This window comes from Anomaloglossus baeobatrachus, chromosome 2 (genome assembly GCF_048569485.1).
Source record: "Anomaloglossus baeobatrachus isolate aAnoBae1 chromosome 2, aAnoBae1.hap1, whole genome shotgun sequence".
NCBI lineage: Eukaryota > Metazoa > Chordata > Amphibia > Anura > Aromobatidae > Anomaloglossus > Anomaloglossus baeobatrachus.
In genome coordinates this window covers 383,150,955-383,174,052 of record NC_134354.1, presented here as the reverse complement: position 1 = coordinate 383,174,052, position 23,098 = coordinate 383,150,955, and positions in this window count along the sequence as shown.

Sequence of the window (23,098 nt, the reverse complement as noted above, 5' to 3'; positions counted from 1 at the left end):
GTGTGCAACGCAGGCAGACGCGCTCTGCAAATGTCTTTGCACTAGTGGGACTATAGCAAAGTCCAATAGCCACGTATAGGATGCCACTAGGTACACTGAGTGTTTGCTAGTATAATGGCTTGGTTAGAATGAGTTGTAGTGTGCAATGCAGGCAGACGCGCTCTGCAAATGTCTTTGCACTAGTGGGACTATAGCAAAGTCCAATAGCCACGTATAGGATGCCACTAGGTACACTGAGTGTTTGCTAGTATAATGGCTTGGTTAGAATGAGTTGTAGTGTGCAACGCAGGCAGACGCGCTCTGCAAATGTCTTTGCACTAGTGGGACTATAGCAAAGTCCAATAGCCACGTATAGGATGCCACTAGGTACACTGAGTGTTTGCTAGTATAATGGCTTGGTTAGAATGAGTTGTAGTGTGCAATGCAGGCAGACGCGCTCTGCAAATGTCTTTGCACTAGTGGGACTATAGCAAAGTCCAATAGCCACGTATAGGATGCCACTAGGTACACTGAGTGTTTGCTAGTATAATGGCTTGGTTAGAATGAGTTGTAGTGTGCAACGCAGGCAGACGCGCTCTGCAAATGTCTTTGCACTAGTGGGACTATAGCAAAGTCCAATAGCCACGTATAGGATGCCACTAGGTACACTGAGTGTTTGCTAGTATAATGGCTTGGTTAGAATGAGTTGTAGTGTGCAATGCAGGCAGATGCGCTCTGCAAATGTCTTGGCACTAGTGGGACTATAGCAAAGTCCAATAGCCACGTATAGGATGCCACTAGGTACACTGAGTGTTTGCTAGTATAATGGCTTAGTTATCAGTTGGAGTGTGCAGAGGACAAGAGGGTACAGTGGCAGGATTGTGGTGCTCTGGGTAGAGGAATGTGTCACGGCCGGGCGGTCGGGCAGACCCAGGAGGTGGATCCACTGGACCGAACTCTCTGAGATGGTGGTAGGGAGTCCGGCAGCTGAAGCACTGATGGGCAGTAGAACAGTCCGTGCAAGTGAAGGCAGCGGAGGAGTCCCAGGGACCACGGAGTCACAGAAGGTGGTCTTGGTGACGTAGCTCAGGTTCGGAGGCCGAGGTGATATCAGGCAGGGTCCGGAACCTCTGGAGCAAGATGACGGGTCACCGCAGGGATCCGGGATGGTACGGACTGTCAGATGGCAGACGGACAGCGTGCGGGGATCAGGACACGGCAGACTGGATGGCGAGGCAGGTACGGCTCTACAAAGACAGATAGGTGAGTACAGGCACATAAACACCAAGAGACCTGACTCCTAGCTCAGGGAACACGAAGATCAGGCCCCGCCCCCTTGGACAATGACCCCCTATATACCCTGTACCTGTGCAACCTCATTTCCTGTTAATGGACGCTGGGCCTTTTAAGAAAGGGTCAGTGACCGCGCGCGCGCCCTAATGCGCATGCGCGCCGCCCGGGTGCCAGAAGCCAGGGAAGGAGGCTGCGAGGAGGACGCAGGGGAGCCGGCCAGGTCCAGGGAAGCTGTCGGGCGCCGGGATCGGGGGCCCGGAGCCCTGGGACGGACGGAATCCGGTGACTGGGGAGCGGAGAGCGTGGCAGGTGAGCCGGGGAACGGGGGTGAGGACCCGGGGAGCGTGACAGTACCCCCCCCCCCCACGCCCCCCTCCCCGCAACCGGGACATGAAGGCACGGATAAGAGGAGTGCCCACGTTCTCCCTGGGCTCCCAAGACCTATCCTCAGGACCATACCCTTCCCAGTCCACCAGGAAGAACTGTCGACCTCGTACGGTCTTCATGGCCACGATATCCCTTACCGCATAGATGTCATCATCGGCAATAGGAGGAGGGGCCGGACTGGCAGCAGCGGAGAAGGGACCAAGGACAACCGGCTTGAGCAGAGAGACGTGGAAGGAGTTGGGTATCCTCATCGTGGCCGGGAGCTGTAGCTTGTAGGATACCTCATTGATCTTGCTGAGGACCTTAAACGGCCCGATGTAGCGAGGACCCAGCTTGTAGGAAGGTATCTTCAATCGGATGTACTGGGAAGCAAGCCAGACCAGGTCACCAGGAGAGAAACACGGAGGATCCAGACGTCTCTTGTCAGCGTGTTTCTTCATCCGCTGGGAAGCGCGCCCAAGGGACGCTTTGACAGAGTCCCAAATGGTAGCAAAGTCACGAACTGCAGTATCAGCAGCCGGGACATCCGATGAAGGGGATATAGGCAATGGGACGGCGGGCTGGAGTCCGTAAACAACATGGAAGGGAGATTCGGAGGATGACTCACTGACGTGGTGGTTATGGGAGAATTCAGCCCAAGGCAGAAGCGAGGACCAGTCGTCGTGATGGGCGTTGACATAGTGACGTAGGTATGAGGTCACGATTTGATTGACCCTCTCCACTTGGCCGTTAGACTGAGGATGGTAAGAAGAAGAAAAGTCCAGAGTCACTCCCAGATGTTTGCATAGAGCCCTCCAGAAGCGGGAGGTGAACTGAGTTCCTCTGTCGGACACTATGTGGGATGGAAAGCCATGCAAGCGGAAGATGTGATGTATATAGGCTTCCGCGAGTTCCTGAGCAGAGGGCAGTCCGGCCATAGGAACGAAGTGGGCCATTTTGGAGAATCGATCAACCACGACCCATATGACTGTGTGCCCGGAGGATAATGGCAAGTCCGTAATAAAGTCCATTGCTATGTGTTGCCACGGGACTGAGGGTATCGGTAAAGGCAGAAGACGGCCATGGGGCAAGTGTTTGGGCGTCTTGTTCCTGGCACAGGAGGAGCAGGCAGAGACAAAAGCAGCGACGTCCGTGCGAAGGGATGGCCACCAGTAATGGCGTACAATCGCACCCCATGTTCTCTTCTGACCAGCATGCCCGGCTGTTTTTGAGGCATGACCCCAGTGTAACACTTTTTGCCTGTCGGTATCGGAGACATAGGTCTTCCCGGGCGGTATCTGGGCTAGGGTAACAGGGGCCACCGGAATGATGTTGCTAGGACAGATGATGGGTTGGGTAGTCTCTTCCTCCTGCTCCATGGGCATGAAAGACCTGGACAAGGCATCAGCGCGTACATTCTTGTCCGCGGGTCGGAAGTGAAGCTGAAAGTCGAACCTGGCAAAGAATAAGGACCACCTGGCTTGCCGTGGGTTCAGTCGCTGAGCGGACCGCAGGTATTCTAGGTTCTTGTGGTCCGTGTAGATGATCACGGGATACACTGCACCTTCCAGGAGGTAGCGCCATTCCTCCAGTGCCAGTTTGACTGCCAAGAGCTCTCGGTCCCCGATGGTATAGTTGCGTTCAGGCGCTGAGAAGCCCTTGGAGAAGAATCCGCAAGTCACCATCTTCCCGGAGGAGGACTTCTGCATGAGCACTGCTCCGGCTCCTGAGGAGGAGGCATCCACCTCCAAGGTGAACTGGCGGTTCAACTCCGGACGGTGAAGTACAGGCGAGGAAGCAAAAGCCCGCTTCAAAGAGCCAAACGCGGCGTCGGCCGCAGGCGACCAGTCCTTTGGATTTGCCTCTTTCTTAGTCAAAGCGGAAAGTGGAGCAGTCAGAGCAGAGAAGTGAGGGACGAATTGGCGGTAGTAGTTGGCGAATCCCAGGAAGCGTTGGATTGCCTTCAGTCCAGAAGGGGGAGGCCAGTTGAGAATGGCGGAGACCTTCTTGGGATCCATCTGCAGTCCAGTCTCAGAGATGATGTACCCCAGAAAGGGGAGAGAAGACTGCTCAAAGACACACTTCTCATACTTTGCGTACAGACGGTTCTCTCTTAGTCGTCGTAGAACCAGCTGTACGTGCTCTCTGTGGGTTGGGAGGTCCGGAGAGAAGACAAGGATGTCATCTAGATATACTACCACACAGGTGTAGAGGAGGTCTCGGAACACGTCGTTCACCAGTTCTTGGAAGACGGCAGGGGCGTTACACAGGCCGAAGGGCATCACGCAGTACTCATAATGTCCATCGCGCGTATTAAACGCGGTCTTCCATTCGTCACCAGAGCGGATGCGCACCAGATTGTAAGCACCCCGAAGATCCAGCTTGGTGAACAGACGAGCTCCTCTAAGCCGGTCAAACAATTCGGGGATGAGCGGCAGAGGGTACTTGTTCTTAACAGTGATCTGATTCAGACCCCGGTAGTCGATGCAGGGACGTAAATCGCCCTCTTTTTTCTTGACAAAGAAGAAACCTGCTCCAGCAGGAGAGGAGGATCTCCGAATGAATCCCCTAGCCAGGCTCTCTGAGATGTAAGTCGACATAGCCCTTGTTTCGGCTGGAGATAAAGGATATATCCGTCCTCGTGGTGGCGTTGTTCCAGGGAGCAGGTCGATGGCACAATCGTAGGGGCGATGTGGCGGCAGTACCTCGGATTCTTTTTTATCAAAGACATCAGCAAAGGACCAATAAGCCGAGGGCAGCCCCGGTAGGTTCTCAGGAACCGGAGGTCGTCGGATGGGTTGTGTGGCTTTTAGGCATCTCTCATGACACGAAGCACCCCAGCGGGTGATTTCGCCAGTGCCCCAGCTGACTGATGGTTCGTGAGTCCGTAACCATGGAAGGCCCAGCAGGATCTGATGGGACATGTGCGGAAGGACGTAGAAGGCGATGTTCTCGGTGTGAAGAGCACCGATGCGCAGTTCAACCGGCCTGGTGGTCCAGGAGATGGTGTCAGAAAGGGGTCTCCCATCCACAGAGGCAATCACCAGGGGCTTGTTGAGTGGGATAACAGGCACCTGGTATTTGTCCACGGTGGCTTGCTGGATGAAATTGCCTGCTGCCCCGGAATCAAGATAGGCCTCAGCCGTGAACCGCGTCTCTCCCGTTGTCACTTGCACGGTCCATGTGACCGGATCAGAGAGAGTCCCAGCACCTAGGGTGGCCTCTCCTACCAACCCTAGGCTTTGGAGTTTCCCGGCCTTTCCGGACAGGAACGGAGGAGGTGTGTGCCCTCACCGCAGTAAAAGCAGAGACCCTGGGCAAGCCGCTCTGCTCTACGTTGTGCAGACTGACGCACTCGGTCAATCTGCATGGGCTCGTGGACGGGACTCCCAGCTGTTGATGACTGAGGTACGGAGGGCTTCTGAGGAGGAGATGAATACCGTAACGGGCGTCTCTCACGAGATAGCTCTTTGGAGCGCTCCTGAAAACGTATGTCCACACGAGTTGCTAGGGCAATCAGGGCATCTAGGGTGGAGGGCACGTCCCGACCCGTCAACTCATCCTTGATGCGACTCGAGAGTCCCTCCCAGAAGGCGGCTGTTAGGGCCTCATTATTCCACCCGAGTTCTGAAGCCAAAGTGCGAAAACGGATGGCGTATTGGCCCACCGTCAGTGTTCCTTGACGTAGGCGGAGGAGTGATGAAGCAGAGGCAGAAGCGCGTCCCGGCTCGTCAAAGGTGCTGCGGAATGCCTGCAGGAACTGTTGAAGATCCTTGGTCATGGGGTCCTCCTTCTCCCACAAGGGGTTCATCCACGCCAGCGCCTCGCCCTCTAGGTGGGACATTATAAAGGCGACCTTGGCTTGGTCGGAGGCGAACAGATGTGGCAGCTGCGTGAAATGAAGGGAACATTGATTTATGAAGCCCCTGCAGGTCTTGGGATCTCCAGCATAACGAGGAGGTGACGCCAAACGGAGTCGGGAAGCATCTGACGAGGTTGCCACTGGTGCGGGGGCCATGGCTTGCCTGGCGGGGGACCTGGGTGCCGCAGGCGTCATTGATGCTTGTAATGTGTACAGGCGGGTGTCCACGGAGGTCATGAATTGCAGCATGCGGGTCTGGACTTCACGCTGGCGTTGGAGTTCCTCTTGCAGAGCCATTAGTGCTGCAGCGGGATCCATGGCCTGATCTTACTGTCACGGCCGGGCGGTCGGGCAGACCCAGGAGGTGGATCCACTGGACCGAACTCTCTGAGATGGTGGTAGGGAGTCCGGCAGCTGAAGCACTGATGGGCAGTAGAACAGTCCGTGCAAGTGAAGGCAGCGGAGGAGTCCCAGGGACCACGGAGTCACAGAAGGTGGTCTTGGTGACGTAGCTCAGGTTCGGAGGCCGAGGTGATATCAGGCAGGGTCCGGAACCTCTGGAGCAAGATGACGGGTCACCGCAGGGATCCGGGATGGTACGGACTGTCAGATGGCAGACGGACAGCGTGCGGGGATCAGGACACGGCAGACTGGAAGGCGAGGCAGGTACGGCTCTACAAAGACAGATAGGTGAGTACAGGCACATAAACACCAAGAGACCTGACTCCTAGCTCAGGGAACACGAAGATCAGGCCCCGCCCCCTTGGACAATGACCCCCTATATACCCTGTACCTGTGCAACCTCATTTCCTGTTAATGGACGCTGGGCCTTTTAAGAAAGGGTCAGTGACCGCGCGCGCGCCCTAATGCGCATGCGCGCCGCCCGGGTGCCAGAAGCCAGGGAAGGAGGCTGCGAGGAGGACGCAGGGGAGCCGGCCAGGTCCAGGGAAGCTGTCGGGCGCCGGGATCGGGGGCCCGGAGCCCTGGGACGGACGGAATCCGGTGACTGGGGAGCGGAGAGCGTGGCAGGTGAGCCGGGGAACGGGGGTGAGGACCCGGGGAGCGTGACAGAATGGAAGACTGCCTTTCTATTCCCTCCTAATGGTGAAATGCAGGTAGGAAATCCCTGACCTGGGCTACACAGACGCTGTTGCTGTTTGCAGGACCTGTCACCTATGGCTCTCTGACCCTGCCGGTTGGAGCCCTTAAAAGGACTGCTATAAAGTGCTCTCCCTAAGCTGTCTAACGCTGTGTATGCAGCGCATACAGCTGTATCGGCTATAGGACTCAGGAAGACGGAGCTGCGACAGTGATGTCTGACACCAAAGACGCAGAAGGCAGATAATGGCGTCCGTGAAGAAAATGTCCGGTTTTATAATGCAGGGACATGTGACATGCAGATCCTATCACACATGCCGTTGCTTCTCTGGCTCAAAGTCCACTTAGCTGTGTGTGTGTCTGGGATTGGCTGACATGCTGGCCCGCCCCACAAGACGCGCGCGCTTAGGGAAGGAAGACAAGAAAAAAAAAAAAAAAAAATGGCGATCGCCATTATAGAAACAGCAGTGATCTGAAGGCGCTGTTCACGCACACTATACACTGAAATGTGATAATAGTTTGATTCACAGAGTGACTTACACTATTACAGCAGAAACCAAGCTATGATTTAGCTGTTTTTTGGCTGCTAGAACCGTTCTCGAACGTTTCTAGAACTACCGAGCTTTTGCAAAAAGCTCGAGTTCTAGTTCGATCTAGAACATGCCCCAAAATCACTCGAGCCGCGAACTGGAGAACCACGAACCACGAACCGCGCTCAACTCTACACAGGACACAGTATAACAGTGTAAATTTGGTCTGCCCTCTAAATAACACAAGATAGAACCATTAATGTTTAAACCACTGGGAACAATAGTGAGTACACCACTAAATAAAAATGGTCATATTGTGCCCAATTATCCATTTTCACTCCCTGGTGTCACAACGTCTCAGGTGTGAATGGGCAGTAGGTTCGTTAAATTTTGTGTCATCACTCACGCATTCTCTCGTACTGGTCACTGGAAGTTCAACATGGCACCTCACAGCAAAGAATTCTCTGACGATCTGAAAAAAGGAATTGTTGCTCTACATAAAGATGGTCTAGGCTATAAGAAGACTGCCAACACACTGAAACTGAGCTGCAGCACGTGGCCAAGAGCCTATAGCAGTATAACAAGACAGGGTCCACTCAGAACAGGCCTCGCCATGGTCAAGCAAAGAAGTTGAGTGTACATGCTCAGTATCATATCCAGAGGTTGTTTTTCGAAAATAGATGTATGAGTGTAGCCAGCATTGCTGAAAAGATGAAGGGTTGGAGGAGTTAGCCTGACAGTGCTCAGACCATACTCCACACACTGAATCAAATTAGCCTGCATGGCTGTCATCCCCGATGAAAGCCTTTTGTAATCATGATGTACAAGAAAACCCACAAACAGTTTGCTAAAGACAAGTAAGGACATGGATTACTGCAACAATGCCCTGTGGTCTAAGGGGTGCTTCACACACAGCGACCTCGCTGCCGAGATCGCTGCTGAGTCACGCTTTTTGTGACGCAGCAGTGACCTCATTAGCGATCTCGCTGTGTGTGACACTGAGCAGCGATCTGGCCCCTGCTGCGAGATCGCTGCTCGTTACACACAGCCCTGGTTCGTTTTCTTCAAAGCCGCTCTCCTGCTGTGACACACAGATCGCTGTGTGTGACAGCAAGAGAGCGACAAATGAAGCAAGCAGGGAGCAGGAGCCGGCGTCTGACAGCTGAGGTAAGCTGTATCCAAGATAAACATCGGGTAACCAAGGTGGTTACCCGATATTTACCTTAGTTACCAGCCTCTGCAGCTCTCACGCTGCCTGTGCTGCCGGCTCCGGCTCTCTGCACATGTAGCTGCTGTACACATCGGGTTAATTAACACGATGTGTACAGCAGCTAGGAGAGCAAGGAGCCAGCGCTATGCAGTGTGCGCGGCTCCCTGCTCTCTGCACATGTAGCTGCATTACACATCGGGTTAATTAACCCGATGTGTACTGTAGCTAGGAGAGCAAGGAGCCAGCGCTCAGTGTGCGCGGCTCCCTGCTCCCTGCTCACACTGGTAACTAATGTAAACATCGGGTAACCATACCCGATGTTTACCTTAGTTACCAGTCTCCGCAGCTTCCAGACGGCGGCTCCGTGCAAGCGCAGCGTCGCTTGCACGTCGCTGCTGGCTGGGGGCTGTTCACTGGTCGCTGGTGAGATCTGCCTGTTTGACAGCTCACCAGCGACCATGTAGCGATGCAGCAGCGATCCTGACCAGGTCAGATCGCTGGTCGGATCGCTGCTGCATCGCTAAGTGTGAAGGTACCCTAAGGAGACTAAGATAAATTTGGCCAGATGGTGTCATGTGTATGTGGCAGCAACTAGGTGAGGACTCCGGAGTATAAAGACAAGTGTGCCTTGCCTAAAATCAAGCAGGGTGGTGGGTGTGTCGTCGTTCAGGGCCGCATGAGTGCTGCCAGTTGTTGGAGCTACAGTTCATTGAGGGAACCATGAATGCCAATCTGTACTCTGACATACTGATGCAGAGCATGATTCCGTCCCTTCAAAAAAATGGGCTGCAGGGCAGTATTCGAACAGGCTAATGACCCCAAACACATCTCCAAGATTACCACTGCCTTGCTAAAGAAACTGAGGATAAAGGTGCTCTACTGGCCAAGCATGTCTCCAGACCTAAACCCTATTGAGCATCTGTGTGGCATCCTGAAATGGAACGTGAAGTGCAAGGTCTCTAACATCAACCAGCTTCATGATGCTGTCAAGAAGGATGGAAGAGGATTCTTGTGGCTCCTGTGAAGCTCGAGTGATCTCCATGCCCAAGAGCGTTAAGGCAGTGCTTGAAAATAATGGGGACAAAATATTGATGCTTTGGACATTTTCACTTAGAGGTATAATTACTTTTGTTGCCAGCGGCTTTGACATTTATTACTGTTTGTTGAGTTATTTAGAAGACACGACAAATTTACACTTTGAAATAATGTAGAATTAAGTGTACAGCTTGTATAAAAGTGTAATATTTTCAATCTTGTTCCCTGAAATGATAAAATAAAATATTTCCAAAAATGTGAGGGCTAATCACTTTTGTAATATACTATAGATAGATATTTAGATAAGTTGTACCTGGAATAGACAGATATAGGATAAATAAATTGCATGCTTCATTCTGTTATATTTACATTACTTTATTGGCTGTCATTAAAGTAGGTCAGTAAAATCAGTGAATCGGTATGAAACTAGGTTGATCGGTTTAAGGCTATGTGCGCACGTTGCGTAAAAACATGCAGTTACGCTGTGCTTTGTAGCGCAGCGTAACTGCATGCGTCCTGCGGCCCCTGCACAGTCTATGGAGATTGTGCAGGGGCCGTGCGCACGTGGCGTCTAAGAGCGCAGCGCTTCGGCTACTGCCGAAGCGCTGCGCAATAAGAAGTGACATGTCACTTCTTTCCTGCGCTTTGCCGGCAGCTCCTGCTCTGTCTATGGGAGGAGCTGCAGGCAGAGCGCATGGAATCGGCACTCACTACGGACATTTCTGCAGCGATCTAAAGCGCACATGTGCTCTTCAGATCGCTGCAGAAATTTCTGCAGGGCTTGTACGCAACGTGCGCACATAGCCTAAGAGCAAAATATTGTGGGGCTAGGTCAGCTCTACTGCCTTCTGAAATGCACATACAATATTGTGAAACAAATAGACGGTAGATCCAGCAACCGTTTCATAAGTTATAACATGGCTTTATTTAAACAATTTTTTTAAAAACATAGAAAAACCATGATATCAGTTAGGAGTAGACCAGATATCCATCTACGTTTCAAACAGGTTAACTGTTCTTAATCATGGTCATCATTAAGAACATTTAAACTGTTTGAAACGCGTAGACTAACATCTGCTCTACCCCTAACTGTTATCATGGTTTTTTTTATTTTTAAAAAATTTTTTATGAATAAAGCCATGTTTTAACTCATGAAGCGGTTGCTGGATCTACCTCCGATTTGATTCACGTTTTCACCTGGTTGCCTGTCCAGGATTCTGGGCACCGCACCCACATCTTGAAGTCTGGTGAGCTGTTGTTTCCTCATTTGTACATACAATATTGTGCTGTGTGACTAATAGCACATATAAAAATTTGCCTCATACTAAAGTGTTGTGACCCTTTTTTTTAGTTAAAAACTAAGACAATTTAGGGTTCTTATCCCTTTGCATTAACAAAGACATCAGGGGCTCATTCAGACTTCAAGTGATTTTTTCAATACGCAAACAAGATCAGAATTAATCAGACTTTAGTCAGTGCATCAGTTTTTACCATCAGAGTTTTCCAGTTTTTCTTGGATAAAAAAATTAGCTGAAGGCGATTTCTCAGGCTTCGCCTATCAAGCAATGAAAAACACACAGCATTCAAGTATTAGAAGCTTTTTTCATAGAGCAATAGGCTTGCAGAGGTGAGTTTGATCCGAAAATCATGATTTTTGGCTGACCACTTGGTCCCCCCCTGTTTTAATACCAGCCAGATAAAGCCATACGGCTGCAGGCTGGTATTCTCAGGATGGGGAGCCCCACGTTATGGGGAGCCCCCCAGCCTAACAATATCAGCCAGCAGACGCCCAGAATTGCCGCATACATTAGATGCGACAGTTCTGGGACTGTACCCGGCTCATCCCGATTTGCCCTGGTGGGTTGGCAATTGGGGTAATAAGGAGTTAATGGCAGCCCATAGCTGCCACTAAATCCTAGATTAATCATGTCAGGCGTCTCCTCAAGATACCTTCCATGATTAATCTGTAAGTTACAATAAATAAACACACACACCTGAAGAAATCCTTTATTTGCAATAAAAAACACTAACACATACCCTCAATCACCACTTTATTCAGCCCGAAAAAGCCCTCCATGTCCGGCGTAATCCACGGACTTCCAGCGTCACATCCAGCTCTGCTACATGGAGGTGACAGGAGCTGCAGGCTCCCCATAATGAGAATACCAGCCTGCAGCCGTATGGCTTTATCTGGCTGGTATTAAAATAGGGGGGACCGCACGCCGTTTTTTTAAATTATTTATTTATTTATTTCTCTGCTCCATAGTGACATGCTCACCGGCGGCTGTGATTGGTTGCAGTTAGACAGCTGTCACTCAGCGTGTGGGCGTGTCTCACTGCAACCAATCACAGATGCCTGTGGGCGGGTAAAGCAGGGAATATGAGATTGATTAATGAGCGGCCGGCTTTTTCAAAAGAGGAAAAGCCACCGGAGCTTTTATAACAGCAGTGCAGCGCCGCGCCGGAGATCGGGGAACGGTAAGTATGAGAGGGGGGGGGACTGACCGACAGACAGCGAGAGGGACAGATAAGACCGAGAGACCAACCGACAGACATAGAGAGAGACCGACCGACCGATGGACTGAGGGAGAGAACGAAACAGAAAAAGAAAAAAGACCGACATCACATGAAAAAAGCACAAAACGTACACGGAGCATACAGAGATGTGTCCGTGTCACTTGGGCGTGCGCACAGACCCATTGACTTTCATTGGGTCCGTGCATGCGTGTTGCGTGCTGAAAATGGACATGCTTCCGTGCAAAACGGAGACACAAAGGTAGCACGCACACGGACACACGGACCTTAATGAAAAACGCACATGTGTCCTCAAACATTAAATAACATTGGTGCACGTTTGTCCGTGTCTCTGGTATATACGGGACGAACCAAACTCGCACGTGTTTGACGGACGTGTGAAGGGGGCCTCAGGCAGTATATTCCATTTTTAATTATAAAAACTGTTGTCTGCTATCAACTTGACTTGGTGATTGATGCTATAAATGTAACTGTACCAATATAGGCCTATGTACAGTAATATACTCTAGCTTGGATACAACATTACTTTTGCACAGTATATTTCTTTGGGTGGCATGATAAGTTAAGTGCATATCATTGTTATCTTTTAGTGCTGGGGTCCTAGTTTTATATCTGACCTGGGGCAACATCTGTATTCAGTTTGAATACTTTGCTTGTGTTTGTGTGGGTGTTCTCTGGTTTCCTCCCACCATCCAAAAACATACTAATAGTTGAATTGTCCCATGAAATTGACCCTAGCGTATGAGTTACGGAATTTAAAATGTGAGCACTATTAGGCACAAAGACTGATATGAAGTATGCTATTTCTATAGTATGCTAATTCTAAGTATAAGAAATTAAGAAGTCAGTCTTCATATTTATTGAATAAATATAGTTTTTGTCCTCTTTACAGTTGTCTAAAGTGATGGCATATTGCTAAGATACAGTTGTGCTCAAAAGTTTACATACCTCCACAGATTTTTTGCTTTCTTGGGCTTTTTTTTTTCAGAGAATATGAATGATAACACAAAATCTTTTTTTCCACGCATGGTTAGTGGTTGGGTGAAGCCATTTATTGTCAAACTACTGTGTTTTCTCTTTTTATATCATAATGATAATCAAAAATATCTAAATGACCCTGGTTCACATACACTGGTGATTTTGGCCTGATAACATGCACAGAAGTTGACACAAATGGGTTTGAATGGCTGATAAGTAATATACCTTACAAAACAATACATATAGGGAATTTACTCTAATAGGATCACACAGATTCCCAATACAAATTTTATTATATCAAATATTAAAACCACACACATATGTGCAATAGAAGCATCACACATAAGACTAAAGGCGGCGTTACACGCTACGATTTATCTGATGATATGTCGTCGGGGGTCACGATTTCTGTGACGCACATCCGGCATCATTAGCGACGTCGTTGCGTGTGACACCCACGAGCGACTCCGAACGATCGCAAATAGGTTAAAAATCGTTGATCGTTGACACGTCGTTCAGTTTCAAAATATTGTTCGTCGTTTGGATCGCAGCAGACATATTGGTACATTTGATACTCTGCCAACGATGAACAACATTCAAATGACCGCCTTGGTCAAACAATATATCGCTGAACGATGTTGGGTCGTGTTTGAGATCGTTACGTGTGACCGCTAATAAACGACCTATGTGCGATCTCGGCAAAACGTAACAACGATCTGGGCGTGTCACATCGTTTAAGAGATCGGCAGATAAATCGTAATGTGTAAAGCGGCCTTAAGTGTACGCCATACAGGAAAGTAGATAATCCCCGGTAACAAGCAATGCTGAAGTAATACCGTCCAGGAACTACACAGGAAGGAGGCATAGTGTGTACATTATGGGATTTTGCATCTGGACACATGGTCTCTATAATTATCTAGTTTGGGCCTCCTGATGAACCGTATAACTGGGGAAATGCGTCAAGGCGGGCATTAATTTAGCTATCATACTACAGAGGACTCTATCTATACAGCTGGTGGACTGCCCAGCATTGGAGATATCCATAGACATGCTGAACTCTGGACTGTGGCTTTTTGCCCTCATGTATGCACATTATTTGTAAAGGATCCCTCATATATATGAAGCTAAGTATTGATTTTGGAGGATTTCCTGATTTATAGTGTATAAATTATTGGTCCTCTTATATATTTGCCATCTTATTAAGTGCAAGTACTTTTTGTCCAACTCTCCCTTCCTTTTTATATAGACAACTGGGTATTAGGGTGCATATAAGAATCCATCTAAAATTTATTAAGTATCTATACCGTGGCATCATTGTATTGGAAAGTTGGATTGAATAAGTTGGATTTATACTTGAATTTTAGGATTGCACTATTATTTATGGAATTATCTTAGTGTGATGGTTCTATTGCACATATGTGTGGTGTTTTAAATATTTGATATAATAAAATTTGTATTGGGAATCTGTGTGATCCTAATAAATATGTAAACCTTTGAGAATAACTGTAAGTGATCACTTTCTGATTTGTGATAGTTCAATCTCTTGGATCCTACCAATTACGGAAATGAATGGGCTACAGATCTGATTCTAAATGAATTGGAAGGTTCTCTACACAGCCAGTGACTAAAGGCTGCTTTACACCAGACAATCTATCGTGCGATAGATCGTCGGGGTCACGGTTTTTGTGACGCACATCCGGCATCGCTGGCGATGCCGGCCTGTGTGACACCTCCTAGCGACGCAGTATCGCTCACAAATCGTGAGTCGGGTACTGCTCGCTAGGTTCCATAATATCGTTTAATTTAGTTGACCATCGTTTCCGTGGTAGCACACGCCGATCCGTGTGACACCACGGGAACGATGAGCAGCTCACCTACCTCCCGCGGCCGCCGCCGGCTCTATGTGGAAGGAAGGAGGTGGGCGGGATGTTTACGTCCCGCTCATCTCCGCCCCTCCGCTTCTATTGGCCGGCGGCCGTGTGACGTCGCTGTGACGCCGAACGTCCCTCCCACTCCAGGAAGTGGACGTTCGCCGCCCACAGCGAGGTCGCACGAGAAGTAAGTATGTGTGACGGGGGTTACTGACTTTGTGCGACACGGGCAGCGATTTTGCCCGTGACGCAAAAAGGACGGGGGCGGGTACGATCGATTGTGAAATCGCACAATCGGTCGTACCGTGTAAAGCAGCCTTTAGTGTATGCGAATTGCATACAAAACAATAAACAGCACAAAATCAGACATAAAATAATTATATAGTTATTCCATATGTTTCAAGGTAAGTTATAACATATATTTATAGTATCGTACAGGGAAAATATGTATAAAAGGTAAGGGGTTGAAAAAAAGCAAGAATAAGCACGGGTGGAGGTAGAGGCAAGGATAGAAGACTGGTATCCAAACATTTACATAAAGAAACATGGCAAGCATTTATGGCTACGGCAATGCTTATTTGAAAAAAATAAATTGGCATACAATAAATATTATACATTCCTCCACAGTCAATGAGTTGAGGAAATCACAGGATTGATAGACTTGTTAGTTGAGATGAGCAATCTATCCAAAGAGGATAGTGATTGAGTCAAATTTAAAAAAATTTGAGGTAGCCCGCGAATTGGAACACTTGAATATATGACTTACATGATATATATGACTTACAAAAAAGTGTTGTCTGTCACCATTTCCCACACTGTTGAAGCATCAGCAGGCTTATATAATTTTGTGCACTGGAGCAGGCTTCCACATAATGGCCAGTAGATATGACATCATATCCAAATTTATCAAGTGGATTTTCATGCCTTGTACATAGTTACATAGTCACATAGGTTGAAAAAAGACCTAGGTCCATCTAGTTCAACCTTCCTCCACCAATTATACATTTTGTCCCTAAGTGACTTCTAACCAACAATGTTGTTTGCACTGAGGAAATCATCCAGCCCTTTTTTTAAAAGCTGTTATAGTATCTGCCATTACTACCTCTTGTGGTAGGGCATTCCACAGTCTGACTGCTCTAACTGTAAAGAACCCTTTCCTATTTAGCTGTCGGAATCGCTTTTCTTCCACTCGCAGTGTATGCCCCCTGATCCTTTGCATTGTCTTTGGAAGGAATAAGTCATGTGCCAGTCCTTTATATTGACCACACATGTATTTATACATATAAATGAGATCTCCTCTGAGACATCTTTTTCTAGGTTAAATATATCTAACTATTTCAACCTGTCATCGTATGTGAGGCCTTCTATTCCTTGTCGTAGTCTAGTAACCCGCTTATGAACTGACTCTAACTTTTGAATGTCCTTTTTAAAATGTGGAGCCCAAAACTTGATCCCATAATCTAGATGTGGCCTTACAATTCATTTATAGAGGGGTAACAATACGTTGGGATCCCGGCATCTAATCTCTCTTTTTATACACCCTAAAATCTTGCTTGCTTTAGCAGCTGCTGCTTGACATTGAGTACTGCTGCTCAGCTTATTTGTAATGAGAATACCCAAGTTCTTCTCCTGTTCTGTAGTCCCGAGTTTACTTCCATTTAATGTATACGCAGCTATAGGATTACTCCATCCTAGGTTCAATACTTTACATTTATCAACATTAAATCTCATTTGCCAAGTATCTGCCCATTCTGATATCTTATCCAGATCTTTTTGTAATATTGTACTATCAAGGTCAGTTTTTAATATCCTACATAGTTTGGTGGCATCAGTAAAGACTGACACTTTACTATCAATCCTATCCACAAGGTCATTAATAAAGAGATTAAAAGGAATTGGTGCTAGCACAGATCCCTGTGGTACACCACTGCTGACTATAGCCCATTTAGAGTACAGTTAGGTCCAGAAATATTTGGACAGTGACACAATTTTCGCGAGTTGCGCTCTGCATGCCACCACATTGGATTTGAAATGAAATCTCTACAACAGAATTCAAGTGCAGATTGTAACGTTTAATTTGAAGGTTTGAACAAAAATATCTGATAGAAATTGTAGGAATTGTACACATTTCTTTACAAACACTCCACATTTTAGGAGGTCAAAAGTAATTGGACAAATAAACCAAACCCAAACAAAATATTTTTATTTTCAATATTTTGTTGTGAATCCTTTGGAGGCAATCACTGCCTTAAGTCTGGAACCCATGGACATCACCAAACGCTGGGTTTCCTCCTTCTTAATGCTTTGCCAGGCCTTTAGAGCCGCAGCCTTCAGGTCTTGCTTGTTTGTGGGTCTTTCCGTCTTAAGTCTGGATTTGAGCAAGTGAAATGCATGCTCAATTGGGTTAAGATCTGGTGATTGACTTGGCCATTGCAGAATGTTCCACTTTTTTGCACTCATGAACTCCTGGGTAGCTTTGGTTGTATGCTTGGGGTCATTGTCCATCTGTACTATGAAGCGCCGTCCGATCAACTTTGCGGCATTTGGCTGAATCTGGGCTGAAAGTATATCCCGGTACACTTCAGAATTCATCCGGCTACTCTTGTCTGCTGTTATGTCATCAATAAACACAAGTGACCCAGTGGCATTGAAAGCCGTGCATGTCCATGCCATCACGTTGCCTCCACCATGTTTTACAGAGGATGTGGTGTGCCTTGGATCATGTGTCGTTCCCTTTCTTCTCCAAACTTTTTTCTTCCCATCATTCTGGTACAGGTTGATCTTTGTCTCATCTGTCCATAGAATACTTTTCCAGAACTGAGCTGGCTTCATGAGGTGTTTTTCAGCAAATTTAACTCTGGCCTGTCTATTTTTGGAATTGATGAATGGTTTGCATCTAGATGTGAACCCTTTGTATTTACTTTCATGGAGTCTTCTCTTTACTGTTGACTTAGAGACAGATACACCTACTTCACTGAGAGTGTTCTGGACTTCAGTTGATGTTGTGAACGGGTTCTTCTTCACCAAAGAAAGTATGCGGCGATCATCCACCACTGTTGTCATCCATGGACGCCCAGGCCTTTTTGAGTTCCCAAGCTCACCAGTCAATTCCTTTTTTCTCAAACTGTACCCGACTCTTGATTTTGCTACTCCAAGCATGTCTGCTATCTCTCTGATGGATTTTTTATTTTTTTTCAGCCTCAGGATGTTCTGCTTCACCTCAATTGAGAGTTCCTTAGACCGCATGTTGTCTGGTCACAGCAACAGCTTCCAAATGCAAAACCACACACCTGTAATCAACCCCAGACCTTTTAACTACTTCATTGATTACAGGTTAACGAGGGAGACGCCTTCAGAGTTAATTGCAGCCCTTAGAGTCCCTTGTCCAATTACTTTTGGTCCCTTGAAAAAGAGGAGGCTATGCATTACAGAGCTATGATTCCTAAACCCTTTCTCCAATTTGGATATGAAAACTCTCATATTGCAGCTGGGAGTGTGCACTTTCAGCCCATATTATATATATAATTGTATTTCTGAACATGTTTTTGTAAACAGCTAAAATAACAAAACTTGTGTCACTGTCCAAATATTTCTGGACCTAACTGTATGTACCATTTATGACTACTCTTTGTTTCCTATCTTTTAGCCAATTCCTTACCCAGTTGCATATAGTTTCCCTTAGTCCTTGCTTCTGGAGCTTTAGTATAAGGCTGTTATGTGATACAGTATCAAATGCCTTTGGAAAGTCCAAATAAATCACATCAGTGAACAGGGGCAGTGTTACGGGGGGCTGTCTGATAATAACCTAAAGGAGTATCAGACAGTCAGGGTCCACCGTGCAAAGACTCTGCTGCAGACTATGGCAGAGTGCAATACCTCTGTTAACTCACAGAAGGATATAATAAGTAAGTAAAGCAATTCCTCCCTTACTTGGAGGGTGTGTGGAATGATCTCTGTTAATAACCACAGAGACAAAGGCAATGTGTGCGAAATGGCACCTACCTAGGTCCGCTCTTCTAGTGGTGCAAAAGAGACGAACAGCAGCGTAAGCCGCACAAAGCTCCTACCTGCGTTCGCTCCACTAGTGTGCGAGGACACGAACCACTAGATATGGCACCTGCCTAGGTCCCCTCTTCTAGTGGTGCAAAAGAGACGAACAGCAGCGTAAGCCGCACAAAGCTCCTACCTCTGTTCGCTCCCCTAGTGTGCGAGGATACGAACAACTGCCAGACGCAGTATAAGGAACGTTACCCTAGCGGCAACGTCTACCTACGAGTCGAACCACAAGGCCCAGCCAGACCATGTGCCTCAGGCACCTGCCTATGTCCGCTCCCCTAAGAGGTAAGGATACGGACAGCAGCCGAAGCTGTAAGGTATAAGAACGCTACCCTGCCGGTAGCGCTCACCTAGCATAGACAGAGGAATGCCTAGAGGAACGCGCACAGAGCGTCTACTCTTATGCATGAACCAAGAGGATTGAGCGCCATGCGGCATGTATCAGGGTCTTATATAGACTCTGTGCCTCATCCAAGATGGAGGAGACCAGCGCCAATCCGCTGCCAGAACGACAGGAGTGACGTCATGCTGGCCTATCACCGAGCAAGGCATCACAAGCACATGACCAGCGACCAATCGGCATAGAAGGTGTCAGAGACATGTGACCTCGTGTCAGCGATGATGTCACCCGCACATGTGCAATGGCTCCAATATAGGACTTAGTCTCCGGTGCTCGCACATGTGCAGTAGCAAGAAATCTGGACTTAGTCTCCAGCGCTCGCACATGTGCAGTAGCAAGAAATCTGGACATAGTCTCCAGTGCTCGCAGCAACCGTAACAGTACCTCCCCCTCAAGGGCCCCCCTCCCGGCGACGCAGGTAATCGGCAACTAAGTCGGGAGCATGGACAGCCTCCTCAGGCTCCCAAGAGCGATGTTCCGGGCCGTAACTCTCCCAATCTATCAAGAAGAACCTGCGCCCTCTAACCATCTTAGAACCAACTATGGCTCGTACCTCATAGCTAGAGCGAGAGGAATCAGAGGCAGGAGAGTGCACTTCACGAGCGTGAGGTAAAATAGCCGGCTTTAGCAGTGAGACATGGAATTTGTCATGAATCCTAAGATGGACGGGTAACTTCAATTGGTAGACTACAGGATTTACCTGTCGAAGAACCTCATAAGGACCCAGGAAGCGAGGAGCAAATTTGACAGAGCTCACTCTAAGTCTCACGTGTTTTGCAGAGAGCCACACAAAGTCCCCTGGAGAAAAGACAGGAGCCGGGCGACGAAACCGATCGGACACCGTCTTCATACGGTCCTTAGCTGCTTGGATCGACTCTTGAGTCCGATCCCAAACCTCTCTGGCATTAGTTGCCCAGTCGGCCACAAGAGGAGGAGGTGCAGCAGCGGGAAACGGTACCGGTACCCTAGGGTGTTGCCCATTATTGAGTATGAACGGTGTCTGCCCAGTGGCCTCAGCCAGCGAATTGTTAAGGGCAAATTCTGCCCAGGGTAGGAGGGAGGACCAGTTATCGTGGTTCTCAGCAACAAAGTGTCGAAGGTATATAATCATAGATTGATTGGTACGCTCAACCAAACCATTGGTCTCCGGATGGTATGCCGAAGAGAGATTCAACTCAATTTGCAGAAGGCTACAAAGATCTCGCCAGAAACGGGAAGTAAATTGAGGGCCTCTATCACAAATGATACGATCTAGCATCCCGTGAAGCCTAAAGACATGCTTGAGGAATAGTTTGGCTAGTACCCTGGAAGATGGGATTCTCGATAACGGTACGAGATGAACCATCCGGGAGAAATGGTCCGTAATGACCCACACAAATCTATGTCCCTGTGAACATGGAAGATCACCCACAAAGTCCATGCCTACCACCTCCCATGGTCTATCTGGCACTGGTAAAGGATGCAAGAGCCCAGCCGGTGTCTGCCGTAATGGACGGTTGCGAGCACACGAGTAGCAGGAACCGACATATCTCTTGACGTGGCTGGCTAAGTGTGGCCACCAATACCACCTCTCCAGTAACTCTCGTGTCCGTCTAATACCAAAATGCCCACCCACCTTTGAGGTGTGGGCCCATGACAGTATATCATTCTGTCGATCAGGCGGAACAAAGGTCTTGCCCGGTGGGATTTGGTCTAAAGTCACAGGGGAGAGCGTATGAAAAACCCTGGAGGGAAGGATAAGATGAGGTTCGTCAATCTCTTCCTGGGTAGAAAGCATAGAGCGAGACAGGGCGTCTGTCTTGTTATTCTTACTCCCAGACAGATAGTTGATGGAGAAGTGAAAGCGGGAGAAAAACAAGGACCAGCGGGCTTGGCGAGGATTCAGACGCTGAGTGGTTTGTAAGTACGTCAGATTCTTATGGTCTGTATAGACCTGGAAAGGATGTTTCGCTCCTTCCAGCAAGTGACGCCACTCCTCCAAGGCTAATCTCAAGGCGAGCAGTTCCCTATCCCCAATGGTATAGTTTCTCTCTGCCGGTGAAAAGGTTTTCGCAAAGAAGAAACACGGCCTTTTTCTACCTGCACCGTTCTTTTGATACAAGTCCGCACCAGCACCCACTGAAGAGGCATCAACCTCTAAGAGGAAGGGCTTACTCTCATCGGGTCTTTGAAGAACGGGAGCAGTTGAAAAGTGTCTTTTTACTGCCTCAAAAGCCTGAGATGTCTCAGTAGACCAGGCTTTGAGATTAGCACCTTTCTTAGTCAAGGCCACCAAAGGGGCCACCAAAGTAGAAAAATGGGGTATGAACTGCCTGTAATAATTTATGAATCCTAAGAAGCGTTGCACCGCCTTCAAGGAATGAGGTTCGGACCATTGCAGGACAGCAGAGAGCTTCGCAGGATCCATAGCCAGGCCCTCTTGTGAGATAATGTAACCCAAAAAAGGCAATGAGGACTGCTCGAATACACATTTCTCGAGTTTAGCAAACAATGAGTGCTCCCTTAAACGGGAAAGGACACGAACGACATCCTGACGATGAGTCTCCAGATCAGGAGAAAAAAATCAGGATGTTGTCCAGATACACCACTACTGAGGATAACAGTAAATCCCTGAACACATCGTTTACGAAGTCCTGAAATACTGCGGGTGCATTACATAACCCAAAAGGCATGACGAGGTATTCATAGTGACCATCTCGGGTGTTAAAAGCGGTCTTCCATTCGTCACCCTTTCGAATTCGTACCAAGTTATACGCACCCCGCAGATCCAACTTCGTAAAAACTTGAGCTCCTCTCAGTCTGTCAAAGAGCTCCGAAATTAAAGGTAATGGGTATTTGTTCTTTATTGTGATTGCGTTGAGACCCCTGTAATCTATGCAGGGACGCAAATCACCCGCTTTCTTCCGAACAAAGAAAAACCCAGCTCCCGCGGGAGAGACAGACTTATGAATGAACCCCTTCTCTAAACTCTCTCTTATATAGGTCGACATGGCCTCCGACTCAGGTATCGACAGGGGGTAAACCCTGCCTTTAGGTGGAACCGAACCTGGGATAAGGTCTATGGCACAGTCATACGGCCTATGGGGTGGAAGAACCTCAGCACCCTGTTTGGAGAACACGTCAGCGAAATCCAGATAGGGTGTAGGTATGGGAGAGAGATCAGTAGATGCAACCGCAATGACCTTAGGTGGTAAGGGAAGACATCGGGACTGACATTTCGAACCCCAACTAATAATGCTGTCAGACTAACAGTCAATGTGAGGAGCATGAGTCCGAAGCCATGGGAGACCCAGAAGGACGTCGTCTATACCCTCAGGCAAAACAAGAAAAGAAATCTCCTCTATGTGACCCTGAGACAGGGAAAGGCGCAAGGGAACTGTCCTCAATGTAATGGAGTCAGACAACATAGTTCCATTAACAACACGGACAGGAATAGGCGCCTCTAACATGATAGAGGGAATATTGTGTCCCTTTACAAATCCTGAGGACACAAAAGTCCCGTCAGCTCCGGAATCCACAAAAGCCATAATAGGCCATGTATTCTCAGATAACGAGAGCTGACCTGGGATACAACACTTAGAGGGTGCAGAAGACGTCTCTAGTAACCCCCCTCTAATGGTTACTAGGCCAGGGAGTTTCCCTGACGACTAGGACACTTGTTGGCATAGTGCCAGCCTGACGACATACGTAACATATAGGAGGACCAGACTTGCGTAGTCTGGAAGACGTATGACCTAACTCCATAGGAGTGGGAGATGTTTAAGATGCTGAGGAAGATGGTAGCGGACCCTCAACAACTGGAATAGCCCGATGCTTAGGGCGTGAGGAAGAGACCTCAAGTCTACGTTCCTTATGGCGTACATCGATCCTCGTTGCTACTGTGAT